This window comes from Lycorma delicatula, chromosome 2 (assembly GCF_047948215.1).
Source record: "Lycorma delicatula isolate Av1 chromosome 2, ASM4794821v1, whole genome shotgun sequence".
NCBI lineage: Eukaryota > Metazoa > Arthropoda > Insecta > Hemiptera > Fulgoridae > Lycorma > Lycorma delicatula.
In genome coordinates, this window is record NC_134456.1 from 238,393,262 (window position 1) to 238,405,476 (window position 12,215).

The 12,215-nt window shown below is 30.2% G+C and overlaps 1 pseudogene; it reads right to left on the reverse strand.

The window, feature by feature from the left end:
• LOC142319787 (pleckstrin homology domain-containing family G member 5-like) overlaps positions 1–12,215 on the reverse strand; it is an 88,953-nt pseudogene that overhangs the window by 16,367 nt on the left and 60,371 nt on the right.

Genomic DNA, 12,215 nt, shown 5'->3' on the forward strand with positions numbered 1-12,215 from the left:
GACTCACGCCCCTAACAACTACTGAAAGAGCTGCTGCCCTCTTTCAGGAATCATTCCTTAGTCTGGCTCTCAACAGATACCTCTCCGATATGGTTGCACCTTCGGTCCAGCTACTCTGTATCTCTGAGCATTCAAGCCCCCTCACCAACGGCAAGGTCTCATGATTCATAGAGGAGGCCTGAATATGAAAAATATGAAAATAAATTAATTTATTTTAGTTTATAGGTTTGTGTTGGTTAAATACACATACTGTAAATTATGTTAACATAAATTCCAGAGTAAAAGATTGAATTGGTTTCCCCAATTTGTCAGAGATAATAATTGTTTTTTTTTGTTATGTAGTATCCATACAACTTTGATTCATACAACATTAAAACCATATTTATATTTATGGATGGATGGATGATTCTTGATGAAAGAATTCAGATCAATTATATCACGTGTTATTTCTTACTTTTAATATTACATTTTATCTTATAAAACGTGTTCAAAAAACTTATTCAATAGCAGTTAAAAAATAACTGAAATGAATAAATTACATTTCATTGTTATCTTAATAAGTAAATTTTATACCTTAATCAACTTAGTATCAGAACTCATTAAAAGGAAAGCAGCACAGGGTACTCTGTACTCAGTCAAATAAACTAAAGCTAGAGTAGGATGTTCTCTTGATAATTCCTGTACTACCAATCTTTCTACTAAAAATGGATGTCTTAGAACTCGAACTTTGCCTTCAGATCTCCGTGTTGCTGGTTTGCAGATGAGTAACATATCGGTAAACAAGAAACAGTGTACATCAATCTGAAAAAAAAGTTAAATTTGACTTTAAGTTAAATTATAAGTTAAACACTTATAATTAGTGAAATTTTATGGAATTGTAAGAATAAGTAATAAAAGCATATAATATAAAAGTTAGTATAGTAACTAGTAAGTTAGTACAGTTAAGTTAATATAAAAGTTAGCAGTTTATAGTTAGTATAAAAGCAGTTAGTATAGTTACGCTAGTATTTACATTGATAAAATACTTTTAGGTTAAATTTTTTTTTTACTCCTAATGCGTACATTGAAATTTGTCCAGCTTGTGAACAATAAGCAATTCCATCACCCAATTAGATGAGAATATATGTTCCGTTCCACGTCGAGCTATCTAGTGCTGCAATCTAGTGGCTGCTAGAGCTCACTGGCGAGTTAAGCTCGTACGATCATTCTACGTCAGAATCCCGCGCAGTGCGGTCATGTTTTCATTTCAGTTTAAGGGGACTCATAGTTTCTTGATAATGTTCAAGTTCAATTATGACTAAAGTGTGATACATTCTTAAGTTTAATGTAACTATTGTAATTCAATAAAAAATTTAGGGTGACAAGAAATTAAATATAACGATTCAAGAAGAACATAGTGTTGCTTCATTTCATCATCTACAATCTCATCAAAAATAAAGTCCACACTAGCTCTAAATTCTACCAATATGTATGATGTATAAATGGAGTTGTATGGGCTCAAGGCTGACTATTCCTTAGATGTGTGGTTAATCAACTCCAACCACTAAAGTATACTGGTATCTACTGTTTAGTATTCAAATCCATATGAAAGTAACTTACTTTTACAAGGATTTGTCCTTGAAAGTAAGTTTGTCATTAAAAATCAGCCATAAAACTGTTGATTTACAACAATGATTTTTACTACTAGACCAATCAGATGAGTTAAGTTTAAATTTAAGTAGTAATTCTAATATTAAAAATCACTGCATCATTAGGTTATTGCTTATATCCCAAAAAAGGATGTGTTTTATAAGTTTTTACATAGCAATCAGTTAAAATTTTAAATGAAGGAAATATCTTCACTGACCAGGAACAACTACTATATGATATGAATGTAAAGATAGATTGAGAGAGAGGGAGAAAGAGACTGATTTATTTATTAACTGGCAAGATTGAAATTATACGTTTTCCTCTTCCATCTGACCAGTTTAAATACATTTAAAATAAAATATACATCTGTTATGAGTTAATTTACAAATATACAAAATATAAAACTGCTTAGTCAAAATCAAACATAAATATTATATACAAAAATAAAAATCGCTTAAAAATACATGTTATCAATTTACCTTACAAATATAAAGATTGCTTATTTTGGAAAAATTCTCTAATTTAATCAAATTTTTTATTTCAATTTTAAATTAAATTTTCAACCTCAAATCTAATTCTAGACTCTTAAAACAAAAATCCAAAATCATTATATAGTTACCTTACAAAGTTAAAACTAAACTTAAATATAATATAAAAAAATAAAGACTGCTCAAAAATAACCTGTATGTAAAAGTAAACACTAAATCTGTTTATCAATCTATAGAACTACCCAAAATACCCCTCTGTGTTAAAATCAACCCAATATTGCAAACATGACTACACTTTTTCAGAATCTGAGAGCCACTTTTTTCAATCTTTTCTTCTAAATAAATAGGTATTTGGAGGTATTTGCAGAGAAATTATAAATATAATCTAACCAGACTTAACCTATGCTTCATTTGCTCCCTGGTCAAGGCTAGTGAGCGTAGGCTAAGTTTGGTTAGATTATATTTATAATTTTTCAGAAAATACCTCCAAATACCCGCTGATTTGGAAGAAAAAATTAAAAAAAGTGGCTGTTAGATTCCCAAAAAGAACCCTACAATGTTCCATAATAAATTGTTTACTAAACGCTTTACAAAATTACAATACGAGTTCAATTACTAAAATTAACAACCATAATGTCATAGTTTTTACATTTAAGATACATCATATCTTTTTATTAATAATTTCTTACAAAAAACTTTACATCTTTTAACATCACCGATGTTCAAACTATCAATCTGCTTCGCAAATTCATTTATTAGTCCACCAGATTAAACATTAAAACACTTCTTATAAATACTCATCCGATGATGAGGAACTTGCGATAAGTAAACAAGGGCTTATGTCTCTCCTCTATGCAAATCCCAAATTTCTTTAGCTGTATATATTTACAACAAAGGAATACACTGATATGGTATTCATTTTGGGTGTATATAATGGTAATGCTACAACTGCTGCAGTAGAATATAAAATACATTTTCTGAATTGCAGGATTCCAGATCACAAAGTAATTACCATGACTTTTCACAATCTTCAGGAAAGAGGTTCACTACCTCTTTCATACCAGCTACAAACAATCTGTCCAACACAATGCTAATATTGATGAAATTATTATCGATGCAGTTCAGCACAGTCCAGGCATCAGTACACGTCTTTTTAAGCGGATCAGAGTTTCACTTTCTATAGACACTTAAACAATAAGTTTTATTCTTATCATAAACAGCCACTTCAACACCAACACCCAGGAGATAGTCTGCTTCCCTTGGAGTTCGGCAACTGGTGGAATACAAATCGACAACTCTATAAGTATATTTTGCTTACCAAAGGCAAATTTCACTCAAGCTGGCATCAATAACTTACACAATGAGCATTCATGGGCAAAAGATAAGTCCTCATGAAATGGTAGAAGGGAAATTTCAACACTGATTTAGTCTCAATATATGGTGCGGCCTTCTTCACAATCAGCTGTTAAGTACATTCAAATTACCTGGCTGCTTAAATACTGAGGCCTACTTGCACTTTCTTTAAGAAGAATTGCACTGAGATTCAAAATATATTTCCAGCATGATGGTGTGCCTCCCCACTTCTCTTGTGCCATTTGCACTCACTTAAATCATTTCCCTGAGAAATGGATCGGTCGTGGAGGTCCACACTCCTGCCCACCACGATTCCTTGATCTAACACCTTTAGATTTTTGCATCTGGGGATGGATAAAAATATTGTATTCAAAACAAATATACATTCTCATGAGGAATTAATTGTCCACTAAATTCTCTACAAGTTTTGTTTAAAAGTTTTATGTATTTATTACCAATTTAACAAAATTATTGTACATAAAAAATAAAAAAAAAAGGTTTTTACTCCAATCTATTGGCTTTAACCCCACAGTTCTCAAAAAATACTGCAGATATGGTTCTGAGATATATTGTATTTTATTTTTCAGGTCAAAAACTATAATAAATCACTAATTCTGCTCCTTAATTAAAGTTCTAAAGATTTCAGTATGACCTCATTTCACCAGGGTAGCTGAAATCCGAGCAAAATATTTCACTAGCTGTAACTCACAAACGAAGCATTTTAGGACATATCTTTATATGAACTTTTTCCATTATTTCTAAAAGTAGAATACGTTGAAAGTCCCGGAGGAACTTCGTAATACACTCTAAATATATTATATGAAATAAAATCCACCGAAACACAATAATTATTAATACAGTGATCAATATGTTAATGAATTATCTGATTATTCAAAAGAAAGAAAGAAAAAAAAATATATATATGTTATTTTACTGAAATTAATCTTTTTTTTTTAAGATTAATATTACTCCTCTGTACTATTAAATTATATTTAAAATTCTATTAAAATAATCTAGCTGGTACAGAATATTGATAAGAAATGTCTTACCTTAATTTTTCATGAAAGTACTTTTGTGGAATCCCGCATTATCAGTCATGATTGAAATAATTCTGTTATTGTATAATAAAAATACTTAAATGATGAAAATTTTGTGTATTAATTTATTGTATGAGTGTTGTTTATCTGTTACAGTTTTTATAAAACCGTCTCCCACTAACACTGTCTGATGGTTTATCAAATTAAAATTTTGTTTGTATTTATACATGTGATATTTTTCTAATATGTTTAATTTTACATCATCTTTATTAAAAAAAATTATAATAATTCAAAAAACAACTATCCGACACAATAACAAATTAACTACCTTACAACCAATACATAATAAGACACAAAAGAGTGAAAACATATACATAAAATATTTATACACTAATAATATTAGTGAAAACATTACTACCACTTACAATAGAAATATTTAAACCAGCAAACAAACCTAATAACCACCTAAATGTATATTTAAAAAAAAAAAAATCTGTGTGGAATTTATAAAATTAAATGTAATCATTGTGATGGTATTTATGTAGGAAAACCAAACAGATCCTTCAGAACTAGATTTCTTGAACGTTATAGAAATTATATATATATACACATGTTTCTGAAATACTTTCATAATCTTTAAACATGATTTTTTAGGTACAATTTGCACTTTGAGGCAATTTTGAGCATTTTTCTAGTAAAGGATAATCCATTAATTAATTATGTTACATCTGGCATTACTACTGTTTTCAACGACGGTGATCATTGCTAACATAGAAAAATTTTTCCATAATATTTCTAACTGAAATAATAAATATTAATTAAAATAAACGTATTATTATTTTTTTATATATCCATAATAAATACAGAAATGTAATAAAAATTAAATTAAAGTTTTATAGGAAGAAATAAGTATCAAACCTTTGAAGTATTACTATCCTTTAAACGGAGATCAGATTCCAGGAGTAAATGACGTCGCTGAGAATTACAACACCCAGGCATAGGACAAGTTAAATCAAGTTCATTATAACTTCTTACGAGACGTTCCAAATCCTCATCCTTTGATTCCTATAAAACATCAATCATATATTTCAATTTATAAAATTATACTTTGAAAAGTATTAAACAAAATAAAAGAATCTATTACATACTAGCAATGTATATTATAAGAAAAAGACAAACATTTTGATATTTAATTTATTCAGTATACGAGGTCTGTAAATAAAGTAATGAGACTTTTTTTTTGGCAGCCAAAGTGGCAACACTGTAAAGTTACTAATAAACATATGGTTGGTTATATGAACAGCTGATTTATATTAGGTATTAATATTTTTAGTCTATTGTTGTCACATGAGACATAAAAAAAACTTTTAGTGAAACGAGTTTTTGTTATGCGTTACAAAAATGAATGATACTAATTATGAGTAACGTTGTACAATCAAGTTTTTTGTTAAACTCAGTGAGAATGCTACTGAAACTTTTTCAAAATTGAAAAGGGCACATAGAGATGACGTTCTGTCATGAGCCCAAGTTTTTAGATGGTTTAAAGCATTTTCAGATGTCCAGGAATCAGTTGTAGACGATCCATGCTCTGGAAGACAGTTAAAAAGTGAAGACAATGTTGAGCGAATCAGAGACTTGATACGGTACGACCAGCGAGTAACTGTCAGATTGACTGCAGAACAACTGAATTTGAACCGTACCACAGTCCATCAAATTTGGTCAAACGAATTGGACATGAAAAAAGTTTGTGCAAAATTGGTCCCAAAAGTTAAAAAGAAAAGCAACAGGGTAGAAGTGTGTCGCAATTTTCTAGGGGAAATTGAAACTGATCCTGATTTTCTAAAAAATGTTATTAGCGGTGATGAATCTTGGATATTTGAGTATGACCCAAAAACAAAACGCCAGACTAAGGAGTGGCAAACTTCAAACTCACTATGTCCTAAAAAAATCAATCGCTGAGCAAATCAAAACCATATTAATCTGTTACTTTATTAGTAATGGCATTGTCCATAAGGAGTTTCTGCCAACAGGACAGACTGTAGATCAGTATGTTTAACAAGAAATTCTTGAAAGACTGCAAAAAAGAGTTTCCTACATAAAACTAGCAATCACAGATAACTGGATGCTGCATCATGACAGCGCACATTGTAACACTGCACTCTCAATTAATGAGTTTTTGGCAAATAAAAACATCCCTGTAGTTCCTCAATCACCTTATTCACCTGAACTGAGTCCCTGCAACTTTTTCCTGTTCTCGACTTTAAAAAAAACATCTCAAAGGACACCATTTTGGAACAGTAGAAAACCTACAAAAAAAATGTAACCGACCATCTGTAGGATATTCCAGTTTCTGAGTTCCAACATTGTTATGAAGAGTGGGAAAACTGAAGCGTTGCATGGCTTCCCAAGGGAACTATTTCAAAGGTGACAGAGTCCATGTATAATTGGATTATAAATAAAACTTTTTCTGAACCAGTCTCATTACTTTATTTACAGACTCATATATCAATTAATAATTATCAAAATAATAATATCAGTGATTAAACTTTAAACCATTAAAAAAAAACTTGCATTAAAACTCACACTTATAAGCTATTTATGGCAAGAAAATCATTAACAAAGTAATCATCAAAAAAAGAAAGGTTATAAATGTGAACCATTTATGTGAACATATTGAATGAATTCTGTAATGGAACATCAGTTTTAATGAAGGAATCAAAACATCAAATTTAAATCAATGAATTGAATAAACAAGACAATCTCAGCACTCAAAAAGCACTGATGATAAGGTTGGGATTCTAGAAGAAAGAGTTGATCACAGTTCTGATCAATTTGCCTATTGAAAGACTGTGCTTAGGTACCATGAATTATGACAAAGAAAAAATACAAAACATGGAAAAACATGACAGATCACTCCTTAGCTGAAATAAATTCTCAATGTTCCTAAGAAAATTTAAAAAAGTTTTTTTTAGTTCAACTTTAGATCAACAATGTTGACCAAATATCTGAAGGTGGGGGGGTATAATGTGAATTTTGCTGGAAACAATGAAACCTTGAAACATCTATGAAAATATATCTATTGAGTTTGCAAATCAAGAGGACCAACAATGTTTTGGTAATAATAACAGTTGGTCTCAAACTGCACAACATAAATTTGATGTTCTTCTACTATATGGCCATTATTTTGCAACCGATTAAAAAGCTGATTTATTAAAACATCCAAGACAGATGACTCAAGTTGACAAACACCCAGATTCGCATCTGTTCTGAGCTCAAAGAACATTTTGAAGCGAAAGGTTCTTTCTAGATCGTATAATAACCTATGGTGAAACATGGATACACCATTTCGAGCCCAAATCCAAATGGCAAAATTATTGGTGGAAACATTTGGATTCACCCACTAAAAAAAAAACTCAAACTCATGTGTCAAAGTGATGTTGAAAGTTTTCTGGGACTCACAAGTTACTGGAACTCACAAGGTCTTCTGGGACTCGCATTTGGAAGTCGAGAGTTCCAGCGTTCAAATCCTAGTAAAGTCAGTTATTTTTACACGGATTTGAATACCAGATCGTGGATACCAGTATTCTTTGGTGATTGAGTTTCAATTAACCACACATCTCAGGAATGGTCGAACGGAGACACTACACTTCATTTACACTCATACATATCATCCACTTAAGTATTATCTGAACGGAAATTATTGGAGGCTAAACAGGAAAAAAGAAAGGGACTCACAAGGATCAATTTTTAGTGACTATTTAGAAGAACAACATACCACGAGCAGTGAGTACTATTCTAACATGCTTCAACAGAAAGTGAGAGCCATGATAAGGCGAAAATGTCAGGGCAGTCTCTCAAAAGGTGTGATTCTCTTGTATGACAACACGCATCCCCACATCGCCCAGAGAACTGAAGAAACATTCAAGAAGTTGGGTTGGGAGATGTTGCCACATCCTCTTTATGGCCCAGACCTCACCACCCTGTCTGATTTCCATTTGCCGACTCAAAGACTTTTTACGCGGCAAGAAGTTCAACAACAATGAAGCAGTCAAAAAAATCTACAGAAATGGTTCAAACAAATTAATGGTTATGGTTCAAACAAATTGGTTCTGAACAAATTATTGTAACTTCTACGCTTCGGGAATCAGCAACCCTCACACAAAGGTAGGATAAGTGTCTAAATGTTGCTGGGGACTATGTTGAAAAGGAGTGTAAGTTACATTTTCATTGAATAAATAGTTTTTTCTGTACACCAATTTGTCTCATTAATTATTGAACATCCATCATAATATTACATTCTTTATAAATTATTAAATATAATTTTAACCTCCGGTGCAAATTTTAAGTAACATATCCTATAAATTCATGTAAAGCCATATTGAAAATGCTAGTCGGTTGTTTAATATTACTTCTATCTATTTCATTTCATTTAAAATAAATGGACACTCACCACAACATCATAAGCTTCAATCCTAGCAATGACACCTCTTAATCGTTCCATATCTTGTTTTTGTTTTAATGTTGTATTTACACTATTTACAAACATATCGACATGCCGAATCTGTAAAAAATTAAAACTTTATTTAGTATAAAATAGAAAATACTTAAAATCAGTTATTAATGTGTTTGAGTTTTTATTAAATCAACTTTTTTTTGGAAAAAAGTATCGGGGGTCAGCATCAAATTATTGTAACATAATTTAAATAAAATTTACAAAGAATTTACAGAGCAATAAAAATATAGAAAATTTCCTTGCTGTATTCTTATTTGTCTGCTGTAAGAATCATAAGAATCATCATACATCTTTATTATGTTGAGAGATCCTTACATAACATTTCCCACACAATATCTCTGTCAATTTTCACAATTTCAGTTTTCATTTGGTCACTGAGTTAGTGATTTTCTTAAACAATCTGGCGAAGTTCTTCTATATTTTCTTCAGTTCTTGAAGTGAAAGATCGTCCAGAACATTTATAATCTTTGATGAATCTTTTGTGATGCTTAAAAATATGTGCATCAAACATGTAGTCTTCCTGTAAGCCTAAGTAATCATTTCCAAACATTCTGTTGGTGTTTTGTTCATTTTAGAAAATATTTTAACTAACGAGTGTTGCTTCACTTTTAAATCTGCCATTATTCCAGAATATAACAGAAAGCATAGCAGCACTAAACAACAAGTAACAATCAACTGAACAGCTGAAAGTGTTGATATTTGTAATGAAGTTCAGACACGTCCTAGTCTCTGCCAAAGAGCTCTCAATCAGTTCCACTGTTTTCACTGAGATACAGAAGCACAGCCTCATTATTTATTAGATGACTTTGTATTTCTATGCAAAAATTAAAAAAATCAGTAGAAAACATGATAACAAATAAAATATAATCCCACATTCATTACTGCCTTTACTCACACCCGTTAAAAGTTTCTAATACGTTTTTCTGCATAACTATTCTTATAAGACACAATGGTTTCTTACTTTTCCATTTCTTGTAAGTAGATTTGATTTTGGAATCAAAAACGCTTTATAAAATCATATATTTACACAAATAACTCTGATATTCAAAAAAATAACATGTTTGTGAAATTAGCTATAAAATTATTTGATTTTTATAATATTTAATAAAAGTAATAATCTCAGAATAAAAAAAAAAACATATATACAAAATATTTTACTTTCTACAATATGCAAAACATTGTAATATATAACATTTGTTTTTTCTTGAGTTTAATTTGCCAGTTATTACAACAAATAAAAACATTTGTATAAATTTTCAGAAATTTACACTTTACTTTATGTAAAACACATGTAACTTCTGCGAAGATCTAAATGTTAGATCTAAGATCTACATGTTCTCCTTTCCATATTTCAAAAATACTGATAGTTTATTAATGTTAAAAATTCTTATTTTCTTTATGTTATAGTACTGAAGATGATTCCACTGGAATTGAAATAGCTATATAGTGAAACTTTATACAAGTATTTTTATTTATTGTAATATATATTTGATAATATATGTAAAAGAGTGCTCGTCTATAATAAAGTGAATTTATTTTTTACTTCATTTTTTGAAAATCTCTGTTTTAGAACACTTTTTTAATAGACTACGTGCACTCTACATACTGATCAATGAATGTTATTAAAAATAATATTCTGTATAATGGAACCAAAATTTCACGTAGAGAGAGAAGCCATTTTCTGATTTCTTTTTTCAATAATAGTTCATCTTGCCAAAACAAAAAAAAAAACAAATTATTAAAGTATCTGATAGTAAAAATATCTTGCAATATAAACAAAGTACATATAGATATAAACATACATACCATTAATTCTAGGCTTTGTCGGTGTTCTTCAATTTCAGTATGTTTTTGAATTGCTTTTAAAAGAAGTGAATATTTGGTTAGTCGTTGCATTGGTTTTACAAGAATATCCATTAAACCAAGCCTGTTACAACCTTTTTGAGTTTCACACCACTGTAACGTGTTGCAAATTATTACAATAAACATAATCATAACAGAGAGAAGCTTATTTAATTCTAACTCAGAAAATATTGCAGTAAAATTTGTCATAAATAAAATGTTTTGGTAAAAAAAAAATTATCTGTTTAAAGTATTATAAAAATGGATAAGAAAAATCTGTATCGATTACTTTAATATCTAATGTTTAATATTTAAGCATGAAAAAAAAACCGAATGAACAATGAATTATTTCTTCTAGAAATAATATTTAAACTGTGGAGAAAAGATCATTTGTTGCAAACAGCTTCAGAAGAGGGGAACAGATAACAGTAGCTGATCTAAATTCTAAAGTTACAGTTCATCCAGTTCCAGTACGATGGTCTCTAGCCAATTTACCGTATTTATTCGAGTATCCCACATTTTTTTTCTTGGAACTGGAGGGCGTAATTGAAACAGAGCCTTTGGCCACGATTATTTATGTAAAATAAACTTTTTCTTAGAAATATCTAAATTCAATCACATAATTATAGTTACGTTAGGCTATCGTTTATCAATACCAGATGTCGCTTATACAGATTACATCTTTAATTATTATCATCCTCCTCATTCTATCGATGGGAACGAAGTTACGGTATTTTAGTAAAACTGACTCATGCTGTGTAACCTGCATCCGGTTCTAATGACACTACAGTTACAGTGTCAGTTACCGATCGTCATCTTGTCTATTCATAAGTCATTGTACTTTTTGTATATGTGGACGGTAATGTGCATTTTATCTGTTTAGTTTATCTTGTAAAGTTTAATACGGTGATTTATTTTAATTACGGCATTAAAATGAATACAAAAGGACAGCGTCTACGATCTTTTACAGTAAATGAAAAACTGCGCGTTATAGAAGAGGCTGAAAAACTTGGAAATCATAGGCAGGAAGAAAATTTGACGTAGATGAAAGCTGCATTCCAGACTGGCGTAAGAAGAAAAAACTTCTGGTGAAAGGCACTGGTAATAAAGGGCTTTTCGTGGCCTAAAACCAAAATATACAGACCTAGAAAAAACATTGTATGACTTTGTTATGGAAAAAAAGAAATGCGGTTATGCTGTCATGAAAGAAATGTGTCAATTATATGCTTGTGAAATTAATATTTGCATGGACTATTTATAAATGAAAAGCTAATCTATAAGAATATTGAACTGATTTCCCACCTTCCTCAGGTGATTAATACAGTTACTGATATGGATAAATCTAAAAAAGAG